The sequence below is a fragment of the Suricata suricatta genome, chromosome X (assembly GCF_006229205.1).
Source record: "Suricata suricatta isolate VVHF042 chromosome X, meerkat_22Aug2017_6uvM2_HiC, whole genome shotgun sequence".
Classification (NCBI taxonomy): domain Eukaryota; kingdom Metazoa; phylum Chordata; class Mammalia; order Carnivora; family Herpestidae; genus Suricata; species Suricata suricatta.
Genome location: NC_043717.1, coordinates 63,228,211 through 63,233,950, shown reverse-complemented (window position 1 = coordinate 63,233,950; position 5,740 = coordinate 63,228,211). Strand labels below are relative to the sequence as shown.

The 5,740-nt window shown below is 38.6% G+C and overlaps 1 pseudogene; it reads right to left on the bottom strand.

Moving 5' to 3' along the window:
• Positions 1-3,814, bottom strand: part of LOC115283434 — a 103,705-nt pseudogene extending 99,891 nt beyond the window's left edge.
• Between the last annotated feature and the right edge of the window lie 1,926 nt (positions 3,815-5,740).

Sequence of the window (5,740 nt, the reverse complement as noted above, 5' to 3'; positions counted from 1 at the left end):
CATATGGCCCTTTGTAGGAAAGTGGATGGACCTTGAGGGTGTCATGCTGAGTGAAGTAAGCCAGGCAGAGAAGGACAGAAACCATATGTTTGCACTCATAGGTCTAGCAGGAAAACAGGAGAGACCTAATGGAGAACCAGGGGGAGCAGAGGAGGGAGAGAGAGTTGGGGAGAGAGAGGGATGCAAAACTTGAGAGACTCTTGAATGCTGAGAATGAACTGAGGGTTGAGGGGGAAGGGGGAGGGGGGAAAAGAGGTAGTGGTGATGGTGGAGGGCACTTAACGGGAAGAGCACTGGGTGTTGTATGGAAAATAATTTGACAATAAAATATTATCGGAAAAAAAAAGAGAATTCGATTTGCTAGTATCTTGTTGAGTATTTTTGCATCTGTATTCATAGCTGCACTTTCTACAATAGCCTAATCATGGAAAGAGCCTAAATGTCCATCACCTGATGAATGGATCAAGAAGATGTGGTATATATATACAATGGAGTACTATATGGCAATGAGAAAGAATGACATATGGCAATTTGTAGGAAAGTGGATGGACCTTGAGGGGGTCATGCTAAGCGAAGTAAGTCAGGCAGAGCAGGATAGATACCATATGTTTGCATTCATAGGTCTAGCAGGAGAGACCTACAGGGGACCATGGGGAGTTGTAGGGGGAAAGAGAGTGGGGAAGAGTGAGGGACACAGATCAAGGGAGACTACTGTATAGTGGAGATGAACCATGGACTGAAGGGGGAGTGGGAGTGGGAGGGGGTGATGGTCATGGTGGGGGGCACTTGTGGGGAGAAGCACTGGGTGTTATATGGAAACTAATTTGACAATAAACTACTATAAAAATGTAAAAATTAATTAATTAATTAACTAATTAATTCATTAAAAAATAAAAACTCTCAGGGAAGACAGGGTGCTGTGTGAGGTATAAAATATTAAAGCAATGCTTGGTTGGGAATTTTATTTGTGCTGGGCTGATTTTTCTTCTTTTGAAATAACAGGGGATCTTCTGTAGGCAGATAATGCCAAACAGGATGAGTGGCTATTTGATCTTAGGACTATCAAGACCAAATACTATTATTAATATCAAGGAGTTGCCAATATCCATGAAATTTCCACTTTTGTACATATTATTGGTGGAAAATTATATTTGTAGATTCCTATGCTGCTTCCAAAATAGTAGTCTCAGCATAGTGACTTCATAGAAATGCTGAGTGGCCTAAGACTATATAATAAGGTTTCTTTAACACACAACCTTGATAAATAATAACACAAAAAGTAGTAAACAATATTGAATTGTAGTTCTATGTCCCATTCTTAGCCCCATTTTAGAGAGGGAGAACAGAGGTAATAAAAGTGAGGTAGCTTGCCCAATATTTAATGCAACTTGTAAATATGTGGGGGGAAAAAAAAGGATTGAAGCCCCAACAATTCTGATTCCAGAACCTGCACTAACTAATCAGGTCATAATGTCTCAGTAAGGAAGTCAAATGCTAAGATTTGATAATTATTGGGATTCTCCTCTTTAAGAAATGTTTTTGTGAATTATGTATATGTTGTTTGATACAAAAATGGCCATCGCCTCTGAAGAGCTGTGCAACATGCAATTGTTCCTTCTAGCAGGAATATTTACAGTCCCATAAGACTAATTTTTTCTTGCAGGATGCACTGATTCAATTTAATTAAATATATTTGTTTACTCTGTATAAAATTTGGCAGATAATATCCATTTGGGCTTGTTCTACATTGTCCAAATATAATGCAAAATTTAGAAATAGTTATTGAGATCATATATACTGCACAGACACTAAAATCCTTCAAGAATTTCCTCCCTTTTTGAAGAGAAATTAAAGTTTGTTTATGTATTTTGAGAGTTAGAGAGAGAGTGAGTGGAGGAGGGGCAGAGAGAGCAAGGTAGAGAGAGAATCCCAAGCAGGCTCTGCAATATTAGCATGGAGGCTATTGTGCGGCTCAAACTCATGTACCATGAGATCATGACCTGAACCAAAACCAAGAGTTGGTTGCTTAACTAACTAACCCACCTAGGCACCCCCTTATTTTTTGGAAGCATTAAATAATATGCTTCCAAACTTTCAATAAAAAAAGGTTTGCTTTGAGTTTAAATGTGAGAATTCTTCAAATGAGTACCATTGGAAAAAGATTTTTGAATGCCCTTGTAAAAGTGTTTCTCTGCAATGTGGATTTACATTTTTGAAAATGTATGCTATTTATAAGTTGAAAACTACCACTAGGACAAATATCCAAATTAGTACCTGATTTACTTTCTCTGTCATTGCATTAATTGTAACTGCACTATCAAACACCATGAAGTTAAGGCTATAACGCCAGAAATGTAATTCACAAATATTTTTAAAATCAAATTTTATAGCTATATACCATATTCTACTCATTTGTGTGTGTCCCTATTTTAGGAATGAGTATGGAATGAGATAATTTTGCTTTGAAACTCACAGTATGAAATAATAACCAATTATTCATAACAATTCTGTCTTTAATTATAATTTATTAATAGCTTGAAAATACTTTCTACTTATATTTAACAAACAGGTCTTTCTTATCAGAGGTTGAGAAAAACACAGGCATTACTTGTGTTCCTGAATAATGCTAGCTACCATTCCTGTGGCTGGACCATAGAGAGCAACTCCACAAAACATAAAAGCATTTGTGTTTCTTGTTTTGATTTGTTTTCTAGGTTAACATTGCTGTTATTTTCCTTTACTCTCATATATTTGAGAGGAGCAAAAATGAAAGACCAAGGATGAAGATCCAGCTACTGTAATTGCCTCCATTATAATGAAATTCTATTATCCCACAATTTGGTTCTCTTTCCTTCCCAAATATATCTAACAAATATTTACAAATTAGGCAATTAACATAAGTACACAATGGAACAGAAGAGAGAGGCCAACATATACCCATACATATATGGACAACTAATATTTAATGAAGATACAAAGGTAATTCAGTAGGGAAAGGATAGTTTTTAAACAAACGATGCTGAGACAACTAGATGTCCATATGTAAAAAGAAGAATTTCAATCCATATCTTGTACCATATACAAAAATAGATCTGATCTAAATGTGAAATCTAAGAGCATAGAAAAATGTCTTAGTGATCTTGGTCTAGGCAAAAATTTCTTAGAGATGACACAAAAACATGGTTCATAAAAGAAAAAAACATGATAAATTAAATTTTATCTAAATTACAAATTTCTATTCTTTGAAAAGCTATGAAAGGTACTGTTAAGATAAAAATAAAACCCATGGATTGGTAGAAAATACTTGCAGAGCGTATATCTACCAAGGACTTGATCCAGAATACATAATAAATTCTCAAAACTCAATAGTAAGACCAGATTGTTGGGAAATAGGACATCGGACCTCAGTTCTCAGCACTGTCCTTGTGTATGAAACATCCTTATCGAACCTCTGCTCCCAGAACGCTAGGAACAGGGGACTTGATGAAGTCCCAGGAGGACGTCCAGGACAGAGCCTTCCTGGTCATCAGCCAAGTGCCACAGCACAAGAGATATACGCACGCACAGTTGCAAGCTGTTCCTGTTCTGCCTGCTCTGTATCTGTATCTATTGTTCTGGTTAAACATTTACTGCTGACTAAATGTTTACTGTGCTCTCCATGCTTGTAAGGAGGGTATAAAATAAGATGCTGATCCTAATAAAGTTTGCCATTAGCCATCAGCTCTTGGTCCATCTCCATCTCTTTTGGGGGCGTACGCAGCGCCCAGTCTCTCCGGGACCTTTCATGCTTCCATTGAGAAGCATCCATCTCCATTACCCATCAGCTTCTGGAGACGTATGCGTTTCTTGGGACACCTGGGAATGGTAGGTGTGTTCCCTCAGCCATCAGATGGAGGGAAAGGTGTTTCCATTAGCCATCAGCTAAGTGGAAACAGTGTTTCCATTGGCCATCAGCCTTTGGGAAAGGTCGTTATGTTGCTCGTCGTCTCCCCTGGACCCCTTCCTCACGAGGAATATTCTACCAGAAGTGCACATGAACAGGGATCTGGATACATAGAACAATGAAAGACTTGGTGGTAAATCTGACACAACCCGCAGTATGGGGCAAACCCATGGCAAATGTGAGATTTTCATTTCTTTACTGCATCATTTATTTCACACCACTGGCATGCATATGGCTCATTCATGCTTGGGGGACTATATCTCTATGGTCCATGAGCATGATCCTTGATTTCCTAATGAAGGGACCCTAAATGAGAAAACATGGGACATATAAAACATAATATGAAGGGAACATAGCATAAAGGGGAAGAAATTCCATATGATTTTTGGCCAATATAGGCCTTAATTAGAGCTGTCTTAGACCATTTTATGGCAGGGGAAAAGATCTCTTTTTGATGTTTTGGCTGCTTCTCTTCATGACTATAAAATAGGCAATTCTATAGAACACCAATATATCTTGGAGGGACCTCATTTAATATTGGAAAAATAAACTGGCTAATTCTCCCCCGCCATGTCACTCTTGCTTCATGGCAGTGCCACTGCCATTTCCAGTGCAAACTGAAAATAAGAGCATTCAGGGCATAGATGAGGATAATCAGAGTTCTTTGGAGGTCCACAGAAGATCTCAGAGAGCAGTTAAAAACAGCGATACTAACTTCTTCACTGGACTCTTATTTGTTTCACGACTTTTCAAAAACCCAGTCTTTAGATACTACTTTTACTTTCTGTGCATTGTACCACACTGTACAATACCCAGCAATATGTCAATATATGGGCTCTATAATATGGGAATGAAATGGAAAACTTTGGCCACCTTAAAAAAGGCTATTACAATACATGGTCCTCACTCTCCCTACTCTAAGCAAATGCTGACTGTATATAGTACCTTATGATTGGCAGAACTTTGCCACACTTTGTTGTCCCAACATACTATCTGGTTCCCAGAGGAAGAAACCATTAAGGTAGAAACTTGGAATAAGGTAAGAGATGAGATCAAACAATGTTATGCCTCTCAGGGCCCCAAAAGGCATTGATTGAAGTAATTTTCTTATGGAATCTTATAAAGAAAGCTTTAAATTCCACTGGAGGCAACCCTATTACTATTTTTAAGCCCACATTCCCCCCTCCTGCTTCTGCATCAATGTGGGTGTAATCCACATAACTGGTTCCTATGCTATCTTCAATGCCTCATTGCCTCCTTCTCTTACTCTTAAGATCACGAAACAAACTGTACTTCCATGGGCATCTAGGTCTTGGAGCCAAAGAAACACTCTTGTCTTTTCTGCCACCATAAAAACAGTCCCAATAATCTCTGTGGGTCACCTGTCTAAACCTCGGGAGGTAAATTGGATTATCATAAAAACTTTATTTTTTAAAATAGTTTATTGTCAAACTGGTTTCCATACAACACCCAGTGTTCTTCCATACAAGTGTCTTCCTTCATCACCACCACCTCTTTTCCCCACCTCCCCTCCCTCTTCAACCCTCAGTTCATTTTCAGTATTCAATTGTCTCTCAAGTTTTGCGTCCCTCTCTCTCCTCAACTCTCTTTCCGCCTTCCCCTCCCCCTGGTCCTCCATTAGGTTTCTCCTGTTCTCCTGTTAGACCTATGAGTGCAAACATATGGTATCGGTCGTTCTCTGCCTAACTTATTTCGCTTAGCATGACACCCTCGAGGTCCATCCACCTTCTTACAAATGGCCAGATTTCATTCTTTCTCATTGTTATGTAATACTCC